The 21,790-nt window shown below is 45.7% G+C and overlaps 1 protein-coding gene and 1 long non-coding RNA gene across 3 annotated transcripts in view; both read right to left on the bottom strand.

The window, feature by feature from the left end:
* The window catches only part of Erich1 (glutamate-rich 1), a gene marked incomplete at its 5' end in the record, with an annotated part of 52,793,804 nt that overhangs the window by 10,331,970 nt on the left and 42,440,044 nt on the right, over positions 1-21,790 (bottom strand).
* Positions 1-21,790, bottom strand: part of LOC120097505 (uncharacterized) — a 97,413-nt gene that overhangs the window by 60,133 nt on the left and 15,490 nt on the right. For all 3 annotated transcript variants that reach the window (XR_015640426.1, XR_015640428.1, XR_015640427.1), the window contains one exon: positions 13,197-13,302. This is a non-coding gene — a long non-coding RNA (uncharacterized LOC120097505). Of the gene's footprint in view, positions 1-13,196; positions 13,303-21,790 lie in introns of those variants that run through there.

The following is a 21,790-nucleotide window of genomic DNA, read 5'->3' as shown; positions in this document are numbered from 1 at the left end:
TTCTTGATGCCGTGACAAACACCGGAGAAAAGCAACTTACAGAAGGGGGTGGGTCTTTAGCACACAGTTCGAGGGCACAGCTAGATCACCATGGCAACAGGACCAGGAAGCAACAGGTCTTACCGCATCCACACTTAGGAAACAGAGAGAAATGAAAACCCTCTGTGTTATTATTCGGACTAGGACCAGGGGATGGTGCCACCCACATCCAAAAGTGCCACATCATACCTTTCCGGGAACACCCGCACGAATACCAGAGTCATGTTGCCATAGTGATTCTAAGTCCTGTCTAACTAACAATCGATATTATCTACACAGAAAGGTAGCTCGCCTAGGAGAAATGAACATTGTGCTTTGTGCCAGCCATTCAAAAAAAAAAAAAGGACAAAAAGTAAATACTGTAGGTAAATAGCTGGCCATAGGTTCAAGGTCAGGTGTTAGACCCATTTCTAGGAGGATCAAATAGAGGGCTTAACAAGTGTGCCCAGTTCTAGGCTCCAAGATCAGAAATCCATAAATGAAATCCAGAAATCTGCACCACAAGCAAGTCAGAAGACTTGAAGGCAAGCCCATTGAGAGCCATCGATGGTTATGAACCAATGGTTATCCTTCTAAATATAAGCATACACACTCATGCAGGCATTCGCACGCACGCACGCACGCACACAGTACTGAGGACTAAGCCCCTGCGTGCCAGGCAGGCCCATCACTGCTTAGCTATGCACACAGCCCTGTTTTATTATATCTGATCACATATTTTCTGTCTCTCTGAAATCAATATTTATACAGTTAAATCTCAGGAAGGTCGGGGAAGCTGAAAACACCTTTGTGCTGCTCTCAAGGCCTCTGCCCCAGCTTCCGTCTGCATTTGGGCATTCTCACAGCTCTGAATATTTTTTTTTTAAGCTCTCTGCTTTCAGTATTGTGGTTTTCATAAAAACGCTCCTCGGTATTTAAGACAGTAGTAAAGTTTTAAGACTTCAAACAGAAAATCGCAAATAGAAGTTACGTGGCGTCGTAGAACTGAGTGATTGGCAGGGCTGCCTCAAATGCCCAGATGCTCTCTGTAGAGGTCTCGGCTCCTGTGAGGTACATAAGGTTCAATTAGTGATGTCTGGCAGAAGCACAAGTCAGGGATGCGGTTAGAAAAATGTCACTTCCTTCCAGATCCACTTCAAATCAAGAACCTGCAGAGGAGGAAGAGGTCTGAATTGATTTGCAAATGATATTCATGTGAAGTTTCCTCTTCGGTTTGTGTTGAGAGCTTTCTTCCTACTCCGGCTGTCTCCCTACCTAAGCTGAAATGTGTTCTAGAATCTGCATGTTCCTGGACCGAAGAAAGACGGAAACCATCCGAAATAAGACCAGAAAACTGTCAGAGAGGCCGGACTCCTGGTAATCACTGAATTTCAATGTAGATAAAGGCGTCTTGAACTATTCCTTCTCTCTTGAATGTTCCACTTTCCTGTATGTGTGTGAGTGTGTGTGTGCTAAAGTGTGTGTATGTGTGGTGTGTGAGTGTGTGCAGGTGTGTGTGCATGTGTGTATGCTAGAGTGTGTGCAAATATGTGTGTGAGTGTGTGTGAGTGAGTGTGTGTATGTGTGGTGTGTAAGTGTGTGTGTGTGTGTGTGTGTGTGTGCCTTGAAAAGAAGAGTACTGGGATTACAGGCACATGCCACATGTCTAGCCCTCTGTGTGTCTTTATTATAACCCGGTCAATCCTTTAGATCCGAATCCAGGTCTGCCTGCTCCCCAACAAAAGATCTAACATTTCTCTCTCTAGTAGAATTACTCCTTCAAGCCATTATCGACTTCACAAAAGCATCCTTCACCGTATCCCTCTCTGTCCTGTTGCCCAGGTGGTTATGTGTCACCTCCCTGTTGCCCTAAGCTTTGAGCCTTACCAAATAGGGCAGGGCTGTGTTCCCCACTACGGGGTCAGGGTAACAGGTCATTTCACAAGCAGTTCGATGGGTATCTCTTTGTTTTGTAAAACTAAGAAAATAAGGTACAGAGTTGCTATGGTTTTGATACAATACACACACACACACACACACACACACACACACACACACACACCCTGTGTGTTTAAAGCTTGGGGCACTATTGGGAGGTAGAAGAAACTGTAGGAGATGGGGAGATGTCTTCCAGCCCTACTTGTCTCTAAGCAGTATATTGGGACCTCGGCCCCTCCCCGTTCCCCTGCCCCTCCCCTCCCCCTCTCCCTTTCCTTCCTCACCAGCTATAGATTAAAACCTCTAAAACTGGGAGTGAAGATAAATCTTCCCTATTTTTCACAGCAACAAAACAACGATAATTAATCCTCACAAAAATCCTGAAGGGAGCTATTAATACACAGTCTTTCAAAAAAGATAAAGAGAGGTTACAGAAATGTTAAGGGACTGGATGAAGAAGCAAAGCTTTTACATGAAAAAATTGGGATCTGAACTCAGATCTCTTGACTCCCGAGCTGTTTCTACTATTCCAGGATGCTACTTTTTAAAGCAGGTTTGGCCTCTTGGGGTCAAAGAGCTCATGTCAATACCTAGGTGGTCAAAGGGACTCCCAAGGGTCCTGTCCCTGATCCACAAACTCACATAAGGGTTGGTGCCTCCCACGTCTACCACTACCACCACCACCACCACCACCACCACCACCACCACATCCACCACCACCACATCCACCACCACCACATCCACCACATCCACCACATCCACCACATCCACCACCACCACATCCACCACATCCACCACCACCATAACCACCACCACCACATCCACCACATCTACCATCATCACCACCTCCACCACCACCACTGCCTCTGCTACCACTCCTGGAGCCAAGTCCTCTGAGGGACCCAGCCTCAGGGCGACTGTGACTGATGCCAACACAATCCCCCGTGCTCTAGGTTAAAGTGGAGCAACACACAGAAGAAAGGGTCAGAGGGCACCCTCACAGGCACACCCAAAGGGGTTTTCCATGTACAGAGGCAGAGAACAGAGAGATCTGTCCCGCGTGTGCTCTCGTTATGCTGGTCCCCTGCGTAGGAAGAGATGAGGATGAATGAGGTAATATACCTGAAGAGTTTTGAGAGCTTCCTTAAGTGCAGCATAAACAGCATCACAATGGAGCTGCTGATGCTGATGTTATCAGCGGTGATGATGGGGACGACATCCACGGCCATAACTTAAGGGAATGTTCAAAATGAGAAGGCGCCGCCGAAGTCAATCCACTGAACTTTATTTAGAAGAGAGGCTGCTAATAAAAATGTTATGGGAATGTGAACTCTTGGGAAATAATGATGATTTTCTCCTATTAAAAGGCTCATCAGACCCACTTCCAAAGTACAGCTCGGTTACTTGTGGGCTCTTTGACACTGGGTGCAACAAGGCCTCTGTTTAAGAAGCAGCAGTGGCTGCTGTCCCTCCATGTGCTAAAGCCCTGAGCTCTGAAGAGGGAGACCTTAGCTTCCAGCCCTCCTGAATGGCACTTCCATCTCCTGAGTGGGCGAGCATGAGTGAAGCATTTTTCTGATATTTTTCTCTTCTCCCCTCTCATCCCCCACCGGCAGCTGCTGTATAGCTTGAGTTTAGAGTCCTTAATAACGGAACAGAAATGGACTGGAACTACATTCTCAGAGGTCCGCAGAGTTCCTGTCCAGAGACAAGTCTACTCAAGCACAGGGACCCAACGAGGAGCAACTATGGAGGCACCGCTACAGCATGGTGCATGGTCTGACCCCGGGCTGCTCACCTTGCCCAGTGAGGGGATGAAGATGTAGACTAGGAAGAAACTAGGAGGAGACACAGCAACTGTTATTCCAAACAGTGTGGGAGCTTAGCTGAGAGACACTGGGGCCTCATCCTGGGCCCCACAGTAATTGATTATCGCCATTGACCTCCTCTTTAGCTGACAGTAGGATCAAGGAGAATACTTGAATGTCAATTTTGAGAGTCTGAAAATGACCACTTGCTGATGATGCACCTTAATTCTGGATTCTTGAAAATATCACCCCTCATCCTGCCCGTGCCCAATACTACCATGAAGTTGTGGGTTCCAAGGACAGAGGAAGAATGAGGTAGGCTATAGATGAAAACTCCCCATCTGTGTCTTTCCTAAAGGATGAGGATTGCTACCATAACCTGTTTAACAAGGAGAGGTCACGGCAGAAAGCTGGACTGCTCACGAACAGCTGGGGGCTGCAGACACTGAAGTCAGCCACAGGACGAACGTGACAGATTTCTGCAACCTTCTTGCACAAGAGAGGCTAAACCTTGACTGGTAACAGAAAGTTCTCCACCCACGCTGTGGTGCCCTGAGGGTGCCATTTCATGGTATTTGTAGAAAAAAAGAGAACCTGCTTTCTGCTCTTCCAGATTCTGAGTTCCACCGTAGGAACTCAGTGTGAGAGCATTTCTCGATCTTACTGAGAGAGTCGAGAAATGTCCATGTATCTGTATGCTTTTCCTGGTGGTAATTCAAACCAGTTTCTATCCAGGCCTCCCTGTTCCTGTCAATGGATCAAAGTGTCCCCAAGATCTCAGTCTTCCCTCTCCCTGTCCCTGAGCCTGGCCTTGTGTCTGCACAAGAGTGATCAGTGTGTCATAGCAGATAAGTGTTTCTTCCAGAGTAAAGTGACTTGCTCTCAAGGAGGAGGCTGGGCAAGGACCACAGGGGCCACCACCCAATTTACATCCCAAACCAGGATTTTCAACCATTTCTTAAAGCGTCTAGATGCAGCTTCCTGAGAGGCAACTTTCTATCCAGGTGACTGACAGCCCATTTCAATAAATTCTTAAGGGAAAAAGCAATAGTATCTAAGCAAGCTTGTAATTTGGGGGGAAGTTTAGAATTCCACAGCTCCACCCAGGCAGGCTAAGGTATGACTCATTTCCCACACTTTTCATCAAAAAAAAAAAAAAAAAGTAACAGTAGATCAAAAAGGAGAGAACAAATAAAATCAATTTATGAGATAGTCATGCTTCATCTAGAAATAGCATTTAGTCAATGGGTCTCAAATGCTGCTACTCCACCCTCCCAACCATCTACACACACACACACACACACACGAACGCATACACACACACACACACACACACATGCACACACGCATGCGCAGATGCACACACAAACACACACACACACACACATACACAAACATACTGTGCAGTACTGTAGGTCTTACGGGTCAGCTATGACACTCCCTCCCATGTGGTCTTTCAGTTTTGGAGTGGAACTGTTGGGGTAGAAATCTCGGCTCCTATCCCGACAAACCACACCAAATCAACATGGTTCCACATGGAAAGGTTTAATGAGAGAAGAGGAGTAAAAGCCGGCCATGAGCACGTAGAGGGGAAGGGCAGAGGGGAATGAGGAGAGAAGGGACAAAGGGGAAGAGGGCAAGAGGGCAAGAGCAAGAGGCAAGAGAGCAACAGAAGAGAGAGTAAGAAAATGAGGGGGCAAGCAGCCCCTTTTATAGTGAGTCAGGCATACTTGGCTGTTGCCAGGTAACTGTGGGGGTGGAGCTTAGACAGAATGCAACAGGAAGTGGTTGTTTTTTTTCTTAGAAAAAAAAGTGGAGGAGAGGGGGGAAGGCGGGGGGGGGGTGTGTTACCAGGTAAACAGGAGGTGGTGGGTTCCAATGCTGAGCATGAGGAAGACATCTGGTCTTCCAGCCACAGTGACCTCCAAGCCTGCTAAGGTCTGGTTACCAACGTAACAGTATAGATTATCCATCTAACTCCTGAAGGTGGGCAGATTAGATCATAGTGTTGGAAAACACCAACTACTATCGTGTAAGCTAGCCATCATGAAATGGAGAGGCAGGATCGTGTCCAAGTCACTAAAACCTAAGGATAGAATTGGGTCCTCAATGTCCCCAGTCTCCAAATTGCCACACAGGAGCCCACTGTCACCAGAACTCTCCAGGCATAGACGCCTCCTATCCCACTCTAGCTTGGATTGAGTTTGCAAGAAGCAAGTCTGGTTTAACCCTCTGTGGCACATTGGGTAGTACTTTTAACCCACAGTCAGGGGCCTCCAGCCATATGGAAACCCTGGCTGCAGTACACAGACCCCCACCCTCACCCCTGCTATAGCCCTGTCCTCCCCTACCTCGTGTCTGGGTAAAGTCCTCTGCTCAGCACGTGTGTAACTCAGAGCCATATGACACTGAAACGCTAAGTGAAGAGCAATTAACTTTTGCTTCTGAAAACCCACTTTAGTTTCCCATGACTCTTTGGGGGCCATTTCAGCTAAGCCAAACCTCCCGCACATTCTCCCTCAGCAATAAATTACCTTCCTGGCTTTAATTAGCTGCTGGAGCGCAAAGCAGGGCTGGGTGCTGACGGGGCAGCTTTCCCCACAGGTCCCATTCTGTCATACTCCAGGAGAATGTCAGCTACAGGAGCTGCCCGTGCCTGAATGGAAACACTGCAGGACCCTCACCTGCCCACAGGTGTCAGGGGAAAGCCTAAAACCTACATCTAATAGAGGCTATCTTCTAACAGAACTTGTTGGGAACTTGGGGTCTTGGGCTCCCAATGCAGAGCTCTTGGCTTTTGTCCTATCATGTGTATACTAGCCCTAGGTATGTACAGTCTTCACCTTCTTTATTCTTCTATGGGAGAAATTGCCAGCAGAATTTAACATGCAAGCTTCCCAGGAAATTATTCTGTACAGTTGTGAGCTAAGCCTGAATCAGAATGGGTAAATCAATCTCTCTCTCTCTCTCTCTCTCTCTCTCTCTCTCTCTCTCTCTCTCTCTAAATCAGATATTTTTTATTTACATTTCAAATGTTATCCCCTTTCCTGGTTCCCTGTCCATAAACCCCCCTATCCCAACCCCTTCCCCTTCTTCTATGAGGGTGCTCCTCCTCCATGGGTAAATCTCTTAAGATGTGATTTTCATCATATCTGCGGGCCAAAATGGTAGGGGCTGGGAAAGAAGTGAGAAGGTAATCAGAATCCCCAAGGTCACTTCTAAACCCCAGTTTTAAAACCAGAGGTGCACCAACCCTACCTCTACCCAGGGTGTGACTCTCAGTTAGTCCTTCTCATAGTCCTCCTACCTGTGAGAAAGTGAGGCTGTCTCCCACAGCTGCCCTCTGAACTGCTGTGCACGTGTGTGCTGCTGCGTGTAGCGTGTTGAAGAGTAGAAAAGTCAACTCAAAGCTAGACCTCAGAGCATGTTTCCTGCTTAGTGGAGTCTGAACCCACCTCTGGGTGAGACAGCTTCCACAGGGGCCTGGGTCTCTGTCCATCTGGAAAGAGGGTTCACTTTTCACCAGAGAGCATCTGGAAAGGACAATAACCTGGTTTCCTTCTGTGAGGGTCATTTGTGCAAATGGCATGTTCTTAGGGTCCCAGCAGACACCTCTATCAATAACTCCCACCCCTTTCCCCAAAGCCCAACTGCCCCAGAGTCTGCTTCCCTCTTCCTTTCTTTTGTTGAGATTTCTTTTTCTCTCTTTTTTTAAACAAGGAAGTCCTAGAGCCAGGCTTTGCTTGTCGCCCTAAGGCCGGTGACAGGCCTATGGGTCCACACAGTCCTCTGATTAAGGCTGTGAGAGCATCATGCAGGGCGCTGAGCCCCAGCAAATCTCCTCTGTGATCTCCCCTGTGCCTCCCCAATTAACAGGCAGCCTGTCAGCTCAGGCTGGGCGGAGGCGCGGGAGGTGGAGGCCAGCAGGCAGGTACCCGCTGTCACAGCCGCCAGACAGCAGAGCTCCGTTTTCCACCCTGCCTGCCGGCACCGCCCCCGCTGTCTGAGTCTTCTTCCCTAGCCTGTCACACACCCTACGCTGTGAGAAGTGAGCAATTCCCTCAGCTGATACTTCTCCCTGAGTCCCTGAGGGTGGCCTGGTGCCTAAAGGGGACTAAGAGTCAGCCTTCAGCCTGTCTCTTCACCAAGGGATCTCTCAAAATGATCTGTAGCAGAGGCACCGACCCAGAGACCCACAGAGCCTCCCAAAGTAAGGACCTTATTTGATAACAAGGACAAGGGGTGCAGTCACTGGCATGGCCGTTCCTCACTCAAGTGACCAGGGCCCGAGTGAAACAATGTTTTCTTTGGAAAGATCACCTGCCATGCTTTCTCCGAACCTCATGATGCCTTCTCCACAAACAATTATGGGGAGCTGCCTTTCAGAAGGGCTTGATGGTCCTACCCCTGAGCTGAGGGGCAATGTTCATAGGAGCCACTGTTGTGCCAGAACCTTTAGGAAATGAATGCCTCGTGATCTGTCTCACATCTGTCTAGAAAGAAATCCACCCTCCCATGCACATATATGTATATCTGACCATATCAATGGACACTGGGGCAGAGCATGTGTGTTCCTACAAATGGGGAAATCACTTGGGATGTGTCAGTGTAAGGAGAGGAAAGACCGTGGACCACACAGGCATGGGATGCAGGAGAATGAAAAGTGAGGCCGAACTCAGTAGTTCCCAAAATGAAGGAACCACCCTTAATGGTCTTTCTATTCCTGATGACAACCACAGCAGACACTCTCACATCTGCTAAGTGAAGCAGAATCTTCTAAACTCTTCTACAACAGATAGGATGTGTTCTTCAGACCCTAAGCCAGCAGATCAGCTAGGGTCAACTCTGCAGAATGAATCACAAGGAAATAAGGAGGCAAAGAAAAGAAATGGAGATGCTAAAACAGACGAATGTAGCAGGGGCACACTAGAACCAAGCAAAAAACAAACAAACAAACAAATAAAAATATGGCCTCTCAATTCCAGACACTCTGGCATGTACAACAATGTTCTAGAACCTCTGGAGAACCATTGTGTTTCAAACTTTGTAAGACTGGTGCTGGAAGGACGGATGAATGGAAGAGAGAGAGGTTGTGTGTCCCAGAATGGTGACTCAGACAGATCAACCTAGTAAATGTCCATCTTCCCAAAGCAGTACCACCCTCCCTCTAAAGAATGCATAGTCACGGACATGTTGATAGACGTACTATTATCAAGGCAAGGAAGAATCTATATCAAAATCATTAATTATGATCCAATTTGTGCTTACGCTGTGAAATATACTCATTTGCCATCCCTTAATAGAGCCTTTGAGACTCTCAGGAAATGCTCAGAGGGGTGGAAATCCTGTATTTGAATTCCACACATGCCTTTTACCTCTGGGCTCGAAACTCAATCAATGCTTTAAAGGTGTTGATGCCAACATTCAAGCCACAGGGGTCTTCATTCCTCACAGTAGGCCTAAGCAAAGGCCTGGCTAGTAAATTTACTAACGTCTCTTCTAAGATTTGTGTGTGCATGTATACGCATAAGATATGTGGAGGTCTAGGTCATTCTATGGATGGAGTTAAGAGAAGAATAAAATGGCCCAGGCTAAGTTGAAGAAGAGAATAACCTCATTCCTCTCAAATGCCTAAGGCGTGGATGAAGGCCAGCTGTCTAGGAGTACAACCTAGGTCTTCGCTTTAGTCAAAGCACTGTGAACACAGGGCTTGAAAAGCAGCGTCCTCCCTTATTGCAGGCTCCAGGTCAGCAGTCCTGGCTCCAGAGAGCTTGAGTTGGAAGCTATCGTTTAAAAGTTCTTACTTTTGAACTCTAAAGGATTAGCATCCTTTAGAACACTTTGAAACTGGAAGTCCAATTAAATGACTTTTTTTTTATATGTTGTCCTAGCCATAGCATTTTTGTAACAGCAATAGAAAAGAAAGTAAGGTAGAAGTTGGTGCCTGGGAGTGGGGTGTTGCTATGACAGTAGACCTGACCATGTGGGTTTTCTGGAGGAATGGGGAAGACTGAGGGACTCTGGACTGGGAAAGTGGTTGAAGGCTGTATGTAGAGCTTAGTGACCACCATCGTTGGAGCTTGGAAGACAACAGTGCTAGGAGCAATGTGGACCCTGGAGACACAGCTCAAGGTTTCAGAGGGAAACAACATTAGCAACTGGACTAGAGACCAGTGTTGTGGTGTTTTCGTAAAGAATTCGGCTCTCTGCCTTCATCCTAAGTATTCACTGGAGCCTAAGTTGAAAATCAATTGACCAATATCTCTGGTGAAGGAAATTTTAAGGCAGCCCAATATTGAAATCTGTCGTGTGCTTATAAGTGATTAATTCTTTTTTAATTCTTCTCACATACATTACACCCAAACTGCAATGCCCTCTCCCTCCATTCCTTCAAACCCCTACACTACTTCCCATGCTGCCCCAGATCCTCCTCCATTTCCCTTCAGAAAAGATCAAGCCTTTCAAGGGTGTCAACGAATCATGACATAACTTACAATGAGGCTAAGCACAAACCCTCACATCAATGCTAGACAAGTCAACCCAGTAGGAGAGAAAGGGCCCCAAAAGCAGGCAAAAGAATCAGAGATAGCCCACTCTTTCCACTGCTAGGAGTCACGCAAGAACACCAAGCTACACAGCCATAAAATATAAGCAGAGAACCTAGTTCAGAACCATGCAGGCTCCTCGATTGTGACTTCTGTTTCTGTCTGTGAGCAGTGCTTAGTTGATTCTGTGGGCCATGTTCTCATGATGTCCTCACCCCCTCTGGCTCCTACAATCCTTCCTTCCCCTCTTCTGCAGGGTACCTTGGGCTATGCCCAGTAAACATTTGACTGTGGGTCTCTGCACCTGCTCCCATCAGTTGCTGGATGAAGCCTCTGTGATGATGGTTGGGCTAGGCACCAATCTAGGTATTGACATCAAAACAGACATATTGATCAGTGGGATTGAGTTAAGAACCCAGACATAAATTCACACACCCATGGACATCAGATTCCTTTTAATAAAGAAGAAATATACAATGGGGGGAAAAAAGCGCCCTCAACAAATGGTGCTGGTTTAATGCAATGTCTATGTGTAGAATATACACATATATACAATGCAAATAGATTCATATCTATCATCCTGCACAAAACTCAAGTCCAAGAGAATCAAAGACTTCAACATAAAACCAGCCACTCTGAACTTGATAGAGGAGAAAGTGGGGATCAGCCTTGAATGCATTGACAGAGGAGATAATTTCCTGAGTAGAATACAGGTAGGGCAGGCACTGGGATCAACAATTAATAAATAGCAATTGCTCTTAAGCAAGTCTACAATGAAAAAGAGCAAGTATAGCAAAAAAGACAGAATGAGCAGTTTGAAGAGAAAAGGAGCACCAGGAAATTTAGCATCAGAGGCATGGCTTGCCCTGAAAGAGATAAGGAGATTAAAAGGACCTGATCCATGTGAAGGGGAGGAAGGGGACGGTGCCCTCGGGGCAAGACCTGCACCATCTAAGCTTCTAACTTGTGAAAGGGAAAGTCCTAAAAGGTCTTGCTCCTAAAAAACAACAAACAAAGCTGCCTTAAATGTGACTCAAGGGTGTCAGGTTCTACCCCCACTAGGCAGCCAAGCTAATGCCCTGCAGGATACATAGGTAAAGGGGTTGCAGACCAGTCCTCTGAGGCCAGGCCTGTGGCAGGAGAGTTCCCATGCATAGCCCGAGAGGCAATTTTGTGAATCTATTGAAGTGAAGCCTGAAATGCCCTGAAAAACCTAAGACGTTGGAGATACCACAACCACGGGCTATCTGCCAAGGAGGGGAGGGAGGGAGGGAGGGAGGGCGGGAGGGAAGGAGAGAGAGAGAGAGAGAGAGAGAGAGAGAGAGAGAGAGAGAGAGAGAGAGAGAGATCCTTCAGACCGCAAAGCTGGAAGGCAAGAATCATCTAAGATCTCTGGCATCAGACAGAGAGCTAAGATTGGGATTTCCCTGTGACATTTGAATCTTGCTTTGGTCCAGTATTTCCTTACTATGCCCACATCCCTCCCTTTTGAAATAGTGATGTATATTGTTTCGTTGCATGCTGAAAGTACGTGGTTTACTTTTTGTTTTACAGGCAGTTATAATTAAGAGATTGCCTTGAATCTTAAGAAGAGAGTTTTGACTTTTAAGCTTTGCGAAGACTATGAAAGACTACAGGGATATTTAAAGTTGAATTAAATACTTCCTGTACTATGATATGGCCACAAGTCAATGGGGGCCAGGAAGTAGAATGCAATGCGGTGGTTTGGATGAGAATGGCCCCACAGGCTTGTATGTTTGAATATTTGGTCCCCAACTCATGGAATTCTTTGAGAAGGGTTAGGAGGTATTTGGCCTTGTTAGAGGAGGTTGGGTCACTGGAGTTAGGCTTTGGGATTCCAAAAGACTCATGCCATGCTCAATACTCCCTCTCTGTTCCCTGGTTTTTATTCAAGAAATAAGCTCCCAGCTGTCCTGTCACCATGCTTTTGCTCCTCCATTGTGGACTCTAACCTTCTGAAACTGTAAGCTCAACCAAACACTTTCTTTTTTTTTTTTTTCTTTTCTTTTTTTTCCAGAGCTGGGGACCGAACCCAGGGCCTTGCGGTTGCTAGGCAAGCGCTCTACCACTGAGCTAAATCCCCAACCCCCCAAACACTTTCTTTTATACATTATCTTCATCATGGGGTTTTGTCACACCAACAGAGCTGTTCAGAATGTCTTGGTTATGATTTCACTTCCATCCCTGTCTCTTGCTCTAAGATTCAGGCTGAACTACAGACAGACATGGGCTATGTAGCACAAGGGTGCGAAAGGAAAGGATACTGAACAATATTAATGACATAGATGAGAAAAATGATCTGGGGCAGAGAGAAAGTATTTTAGAGAAAAAAAAAACACTACCATTCAAGAAAATTTTTCCTTACTCCCAAGATCTCCCCACTTTCAGAAGCAGAGAAAATTCCACAGAATAGATAGCATTCTATAGAATAGACATAGTCTTCAGACTATCTCACACATGGTCTATAACATATAGCTTTGTCTGTGGCAAATAGTATAATCTACAACATACAAGGCATAGCATTTTCCATAGTAAACAGCATTGTTGAAAGCATGAAGCACATGCATTCTACATAAATCCCAGGGTGCAGACTGTATAGTCATAGTAAGTACTACAGAATATAGTATGAACAAAAGCATGTAGTATATATGACATATGTAGCTCACTGTGTAGAATATAGCATATATAGAATATGCATAACATGCTTATAGAATGACCTCTTAAACTATGGGTCATGACTCTACATGGGAGTCTTACAAATGGATGTAGAGGTCATGCAACATTTAGCTACAGCAAAAGGTTTCAGAATGTACAGTGACCAGAGGTTAATTTAAATCAAGCATGTAATGAAATCTGGCATGCTCACCCAGGCTTCATTGTGTGCTTCACTACAGCCTCGGCTTAGAGTGAATTCTTGCTTCTTGTGATTTCTCTCACTGTGGCATCAATGTCGGAGTTATTTTTGTAGCATCCTTAGGATGAGGTAGGGGAAGAGAAGACAGCAGTAAGCAGAATGGGGAGGCTGAGGCAGTCACAGAGGCTGTGTTTGTCTTTGCCCAGAGAGAGACGAGATACACCAAGGCTATTGGAAGAAAGGACCCTCAAAGCACCACATCCAGGAAGGCAGAACTTCTATCTGAAGCCACAAGCCCTAACCTGCCGCACATACACAAGGCCTGAATCTCAAATGTCCTCTGGAGTCCTCTCCCAACTACACAGGCAATTTATTTGCTTTTTATTTATTTAAAAATATTTTTAATTATATATATTTTATATATAATATAATATATTTTATATATAATATATAATATATTTTGTATACAATATAATATATTTTATATAATATAATATAATATATATTTTATATGTAATATAATATATAATTTTTTTTCATTTTATATATATATTCACCCACCCAATTCTCTTTTTCTCTCTTTAGAAGAAGAAAACAAGAAACACATACAGAGAGAGAGAGAGAGAGAGAGCAAAATACACAAGCAAAACACTAATAAGACCAAAGAACAAGGAGAAGAATGAGTAAAGGAGGAGGAGAAGGAGGAAGAGGAGGAGGAAGAAGAGGAGGAGGAAGAAGAGGAGGAGGAGGAGGAGGAGGAAGAGGAGGAGGAAGAGGAGGAGGAAGAGGAGGAGGGGGAGGAAGAAGAGGAGGAAGAAGAAGAGGAGGAGGAAGAGGGAGGAGGAAGAGGAGGAGGAAGAAGAGGAGGAAGAAGAGGAGGAGGAAGAGGAGGAAGAGGAAGAGGGGGAGGAAGAAGAGGAGGAAGAAGAGGAGGGGGAAGAGGAGGAGGAAGAGGAAGAGGGGGAGGAAGAAGAGGAGGAAGAAGAGGAGGGGGAAGAGGAGGAGGAAGAGAAAGAGGGGGGAGGAAGAGGAGGAGGAAGAAGAGGAGGGGGAAGAGGAGGAGGAAGAGGAAGAGGGGGAGGAAGAAGAGGAGGAAGAAGAGGAGGGGGAAGAGGAGGAGGAAGAGAAAGAGGGGGGAGGAAGAGGAGGAGGAAGAAGAGGAGGGGGAAGAGGAGGAGGAAGAGGAAGAGGGGGGAGGAAGAGGAGGAGGAAGAAGAGGAGGAAGAAGAGGAGGGGGAAGAGGAGGGGGAAGAGGAGGAGGAAGAGGAAGAGGGGGGAGGAAGAGGAGGAGGAAGAAGAGGAGGAAGAAAAGGAGGAGGAAGAGGAGAAGGAGGAAGAGGAAGAGGGAGAGGAAGAGGAGGATGAAGAAGAGGAGGCGGAAATGAGAAGATGGTAGTGGTAGGGGAAGGAGGAAGGGAGGGGGAAGAGAAAGAAGGAGAAAGAGAGGGAGATGGAGGGAAGAGGAGGAGAAAGAGAAGAAGGGGAGCAGACAGAGAAGAGACGAGGAGGAGGAAATGCCTAAACAAAGCAAAGTAAACCAAAAGTCTACAAAAATTCCATTGAGTTGTTTTTTTTTTTTTTTTTTTTTTTGTCAGCAGATATCAATTGCAGATAGTTTCTTGGGTTAGGATCTAATGTATACTACCCCATCCATGCACTGGGACCCTACCTGGCTTAAATCTGTGCATGCTGCCACAGGGTTGACCATTTGGTATTGAGTAACCAAATGTTGTGTTCTTTTCTGGAGAAGACCACTTATCTCACTCCTTCACTGCCTGTAGTTCTTGTCTGGGATTGAGGCCTCATCAGTTTTCCCTATTCCAGGTTAGCATATCTATTAGTTTTGTCCTTGTTCAAGACATGTTTAGGCAACTGAGATGTGGAATACCAATGTTTGTTCTGATTTTGTAGTGGCAGAATAAAAACCCTTAATGGTCTCTCATTCCCACCAGCATCTAGAAGGAGGTGGGGTCCCTAGATGCTTGGGTGGGGGTGAGGGTTTTAACTGGAGAACACGTGGATTTTGAGGAGGTCCTGTATAGCACACAAGGTACTATTCAGAATGCATGCAGATTAAAAAAGAAAACAAATTATGTGTCCCTATCTTTTCCTATTCAACATTTCAGGAAGAAGCCTAACAGGAGTTGATAAAGAGGAATTGGGAAAAAAAAATCTTTTGTAGAAGTCACTTGTAGGAACAAAGCAGCAAAGGATTCCTAATTACATTGTGATATATCCAAATCAGTGCCTCATTCAGTCATCATCAGAGAGTTCTTGTAGTAGGTGGGAGCTGACTCAGAGACCCACAACTGGACAATGGTGGTGGGGGAGGGAGAGAGAGAGAGAGAAAGAGATAGAGAGAGGAGAGAGAGAGAGAGAGAGAGAGAGAGAGAGAGAGAGAGAGAGAGAGATAGATTCTGGACTGCTCAATCCCAAATGAGATGTATCCATCAAATCCCTCTCCTCAGAATGCAGGGATTAGGCAGAACAAAGAAGTGGAAAGATTGTTCGGTAATGAATGACTCGAAGGAAATGGTGTCTTGCAGACACATCTGGACTGATGGACATATGAATTCACAGAGACAGTTGGTGAGTCACTCATGCTCTTTATGTATCTTTGTTCTACTGGCGCCCTATCTGGGATAAATAGGTGTTTTTGTGTGTCCTTCAAAACGGGTTTCTTGATAATCAGGCACTGGGCAAAAAGGTTTAACAAGTATTTATTGGTTCTCTGAATCTATGCTACATGAGACACCTCCACAAGGAAATAACGCCCCTAGCCCTTAAGTCAGCAAAGGGTCGAGCTAGACTGAAATCTCTCCCTCCAGAATGCAATAAGAACCACCCTGAGCAGCGTGGAGAGTCAAATCACAATAATAATTGAATAAACTGTCAGGAGCAATTTCCACAGCATTTACCGGACACCTGAGAAAACCCTGTTGAGATTGTGTAAATGAAGACAACCTTTTCTTGAGAGCAATGTGGCAGTATTGATCAAAATTCTAGATGCACAAATGCTGTGTGCCACAAGTTTCATTTACATAAATGTATCCAAATATATGAGGATGGCCTGTAGAGCTCCATTTATAGGAGAAAAGGCTGAAACCCACCCAAGTGTCCATCGACAGAGAACAAGTTAAATCAACTGGTCCATCCTGAAATTAACATATTAGCATTGTCATATGTTAAGAGAAGAGCTAAGACATGAATACAGGACCTTACATGAATACAGGACCATAAGTGATTCCTTCATGAAAACCAGAGTTACAACAGCATGGGCATAGGCTGAGCCTGTTTCTATCTACAAGCCTTTTGCATTTAACACAGATAGCATATCCACCATGGAAAAGTCTAGAAGACACACATATTAACAACAGCTGCTGCTAATGAGGAAGTATGGACCAGAAGTGGGGTTCTGAAATATCTGGGCCGCCTCATACAGACCATGTTAAGTGCAGAGATTTTGTGGAATTAGCGCAGGTCATTCCATTCTTTTTCTTTTCAGCAAGTACTGAGATAAAGTATTTAAGAGGAAAACGATGCATTTTTTTTTTAACCTCATAGTTTCGAAAGTTTTAAGTCTATGAGGCAAGAAGGGGCACACAGCAAAGAAGGAATGATGGAGTGGAGAGATTTACCTCAGGGCAGTGTGAAGAAGAGAGAACAAAAGGGGCTAGGAGTCCCATGGGTCCCATGGCCATACTCACTATAATCCACTTTCTTTCTCTAGGGCCCACACCTCCTAGGGTTTCTACCACTTTCTAATAATCTTGTTGAATTATTAACTTATCTGCAAATTAATGGACAGATTAGTTCAAAACCTTCAAGATATAGTCACTTATCCATGAAGGATCACCAGATTTTCGTGAGGACTCAGGCTTCATGCCTATCAGGCCTTTGTTACCAGAGCTGAGGCCCCTGAAAGTAGGAAAGTCACAGTGGACAGTGGCACTTCAATCCAAACCTGCTTCCTGTACCCGGTACACGTTGCAGCTTCTCCTAGAGCCTAGATTGCCTCCTTAGTAAAGTGTGTGTTGTCCCAGCACCCACCTCTGGGAGGGCGCATCAGAGGAGGGTGGGGACTCTTCTTGAAATCATCTTGAGGATGGAAAAAGGGAAAGGAAACTGAAGCCATGTGGAGCTGACCCTCAATGAGGACAGTCCCCCCACTCAAGCCTAACCTGGTCTCCCACCCCTCAACCCCACCTCTACCCTCACCTGTGTTAACCTTGTAAAGTGCTAGAAACTTCTAAGTTCTCCTAAACTCTCCAAAGAACACTACTGGCCTCCTGGGGCTGGAGAACTAGGGTTCTATGGCCAGAGAAAATGGCGGTCTTGTCAAGTGGCCTCTAACAATAAGCCTTCTGTGTCCATTTCTAAATCCCCAAGTAAATATTGGTTCATTGGTCTGCTGATGAAAATCACTGATGGGAAGGCTGATGGCTGCCTAGAGAGCCAGGCCATAGAAACAGCAGCATGCTTCTTGATGAGCCTCCTGGGATCCTAAACTTAGCCCTTCCCTCAAGCCCTCTTTCCCTTCTCCTCTCCCACTTCCCTACCACCATCTCCCCACATCCAACCCTCCCTACTCTTCAGAAATTCACTCCCTCAAGAATACTCCTGGGCTGGGGGAAATAATCATTAGCTTAATAGGCTGCTGTAATTACATAAAGCATGGTGCTCGTAATAAGAACACAGACGTTTTAGCAAAGAAAACCAACTCTGACTTTTAACTCTGCTGCTTACTAGCTAAGTTATCCTGGGTCCGAGAGCCTCAGTGTCACTGCTAGGGTCTCTATCACTGCGATAAAACACCATGACCAGAGCAACTTGAGGAGGAGAGGGTTCATTCCTCTTACAATTCCGTAGCACCGTTCACCACTGAAGAAAGTCAGACAGTAACTCAAACAGGGCAGCAAGCTGGAAGACAGAGCTAATGCCAGGGGCCGTGGAGGGGTGCTGCTAACTGACTTGCTCCTCAGTTCTTGGTCAGCCTGCTTTCTTATGGAACCTAGAACTACCAGCCCAGGGACGCACCACCCACAATGGGCTGGGCCCTCCCACATTGATCACTAATGAAGAAAATGCCTCACACCTGGATCTTACAGAGGAATTTTTCTCCATTGTGATTCTCTCTTCTCAAATGAAGGAAATGAGGCTCCACTGGGTGCTAAGTCATTTCTCCCAAGTCTTTCAACTGATGCAGGAGACTCTTGAAATTTTCTGACACCGAGAGCCCAATGTTCTCCCGATGTGTGTGTGTGTGTGTGTGTGTGTGTGTGTGTGTGTGTGTGTGTGTGTGTAGGTGTGTAGGGAATATTGTGTGTCAAAGGGTCCCTATTGTCTGGCTCCAGGGCATGCAAAATCAAGTTCACGGTTCTTTGCCAGATTCGCCATCACTGTTCACACTGGTATCACCAAAAGGAATGAATGGGCTTTGAGTACAACACCAGACATGTCTGGAGCTGAGGAGCAAGGCCAAATCAAAGATGAAATGCAGAATGATAAGACATGTTGGGCCAGAGGGGTTCAGGAGTTGGCTGACTGGTGCCAACTGTGCCTCTAAGGCTAAGGCTGCTGTCTTAGTTAGGGTTTTACTGCTGTGAACAGACACCATGACCAAGGCAAGTCCTATAAAGGACAACATTTAATCGGGGCTGGCTTACAGGTTCAGAGGTTCAGTCCATTATCATCAAGGCAGGAGGGAGCATGACAGCATCCATACAGGCATGGTGCAGGAGGAGCTGAGAGTTCTACATCTTCATCTGAAGACTGCTAGAAGAATACCAACCTAGGCAGCTAGGAGAAGGGTCTTAAAGCCCACGCCCACAGTGACACACCTACTCTAGCAAGGCTACACCTCCAAATAGTGCCACTCCCTGGGTCAAGCATATACAAAACATCACAGCTGACTTCAATCCTCCCTTAAAAGTCCCCAAATCTCCCTGGCTTCTCAGCTGGTGCTTCAAGCAACCTGTAATACTTGTTGAGCGTTTATTCAGGGTGTGAGGCATGGAGAACAAGCAGAATGAGTACTGTGTGTTCTCCTCTATGCATTGTTACCTGTCCTCGTGACTGGGTTTTCTCTGAGAAAAGAAAAGCAAGGAAAGGAACCCTATGACCCTTCTTTGTTGGGAGAGAAGATACCAATGTATAGAGGTGGGATACACGTTCACTGCATGCAGATAAGTTGTCATTTTTATAATACTTTAAATATTTCTCAAGAGAGAAACCGTATCTTCTACAAACTTCATAAACCACCCCACCCCACCCCAGTCCTGGGAACAATTGTTGTACACGTGGTAGCTACTTAATGTTATTACTTGACTTGGACAACATGTATGATCAAAAGAAGATACCAGGTATGATGGCTTACAACTGTAATCTGAGGCAAAAGGGTCATTGCAAGTTCAAGGCCAACCTCCGTTACATTGTGAGATCCAGGCCAGCCTAAACTGAACTACAAACCTTGTCCTTGCAGAGAGAGGGAGAAGGACCATTATTGTGCATTGTATTGTATGAATGTAAACCAGCATAACTCTGTAGAAAACTATATGGAGGGTCCACTAAGAATTAAGAACAGAACTACCATAGGACGTGGCAGTTGCCCTGCGGAGTATACATCCAATGGAAAGGAAATCGGTGCGTCAAAGAAACACCTGTACCTCTAGGTTTACTGCAGTGCCGTCCACAATAATCAAGAACTAGGAACCTCCAGCATGTTCATCAAGAGACGAATAGATAAAGAAAATGTGCTGTGTGTATACAATAGGATATTACTAGACTATAAAAATATTCTGTCACTCGATGACTTAGCTGGAAGTGGAGATCATTATGTTAAATAAAACAAGCAGAGCGCTGAATGGTCTCACGTGTGCAGTCTAAAGGATTTGCCTCACAGAAGTTGGCTTTGGAGACTAAATGGGGAATGTTCGATCAATGGGAAGTTACAAAGGAGTTAGCTGCCCCGGGGTGCTATTGCACAGCAAGTCACTTTTCTGGTTTTTTTGTTTGGTTGGCTTTGTTTTCTTTTGGCTGTGTGTGTGTGTGTGTGTGTGTGTGTGTGTGTGTGTGTGTGTGTGTGTGTGTGTGAAGGCGCGCTTTGTTTTTAGAAACAAGAGCTCATGTAGCCAAGGCTGGCCTTGACCTGATCTTCCAGCCTTCATCTCCCAAGTGTGGACGACCATGCCAGGCTTCCAAGCAGGCTACTGCAGATGACGGTGCACTGCACATTTCAAACAGCTAGCAGAAAATGTTTTACAGGTTTTGGCATAAAGAAATAATGAGTGCATTTGGTTTGATTTTTTCAATCAGACGACTACAACACACATATACTACCATATACTACATGTGTGCTAGCAATCCTGTTATCTTATTAAAATACTTTTGTTTATGTGTTAGTTAATCCTTAAAAAAGAATAATTTAATAACACCAGCAGCATCCACTTCTACAGCAGCCTGGCAGTACTAGTGGACAACACATGCAGAACAGAGAAGAAGCTATTGTTGTAAGCATTCAACTGTGTAGTCAGAAGTCTGCTGAAGTTCATACCCCACAGTGTTGGCCACCATCTTGATCTCTTTAATAACTATTAGGAGGGGGCAAGATGTTCAAATGTTCACATGTATAGTCTTAGCCAAAATCTGAGAAGAGCCACTAACAATTTATTTTCAACAGAAGTTATCTGGTGGCAGAGATGCAAGTCTGCATATAAAGAGTTTTTAAAATCTGGCTAAGACCAGAGCTCCTTGTCTAGTTGTCGATCTCCCTGCATGGAGCTTCCAGACCCTGGTCCTGTTAACAGGGCTTGAACTATCTATCACTGAACTTCAACTGTGGGCCATGAGAACTTCCTAGTCACTCAGGGTGCCTCTCTATACACAGAATCTTTGAGATTAAAAAACCAAACAATCTGCCCACAAAAGGAATGTAGGGACAAGGTGAACACAGCCTTACCCATTCCTTTCTTCTTACAAATAGTGTCTAAGAGTCAAGAGTTGGTGCAGAAGCCATGGAGGGGTGCTGCTTCCTGGCTTGCTCAGCCTGCTTTCCTATAGAACCCAGAACCATAATGCACAATGGGCTAAGTCCTCCTACATCAATCACTAATAAAGAAATGTCCCGTAGGCTTTTCTACAGGTGATCTTAGGGAGGCATTTTCTTAACTGAGGCCCCCTCCTCTCTGATGACAGTGTCCTTGGAGGCAAACATCAGTATCATTTTGGGGGAGCAGTGAGGAATGTGAGCAGAACCCCACAGCAAGGTCAACAAGATGGCTAAGCTGACCTCATGGGCAACAAGAAAGCAGATTTGTCTCATGCTCGGCCCTACCTGTGAGCAGCAAGCCAGGAAAAGTCACTGGTGAGCTTTTAAGAGAATCGCCCAGACCGTAGGAAGCATCTGCCTGCTAAAAGGCTGCACAGCGCCCTATCTGCATTTGGAGCCTTCGATCAGGCCCAAGAACCACACACATCCACAAGGAAAGAGCCAGCAACAGAGCTCCATCTCTGTTGGGCTCTTCCTCCAGTTCAGACATGGTGCCTTCTGCCTCCTATGTTCCTACCAAGAACCCTGCCCTGGCCAAAGGAACCATGTGTACCCCGAC

This window comes from Rattus norvegicus, chromosome 16 (genome assembly GCF_021556685.1).
Source record: "Rattus norvegicus strain SHRSP/BbbUtx chromosome 16, alternate assembly SHRSP_T2T, whole genome shotgun sequence".
Taxonomy (NCBI): domain Eukaryota; kingdom Metazoa; phylum Chordata; class Mammalia; order Rodentia; family Muridae; genus Rattus; species Rattus norvegicus.
This window is presented reverse-complemented; position numbering and strand designations above follow the sequence as displayed.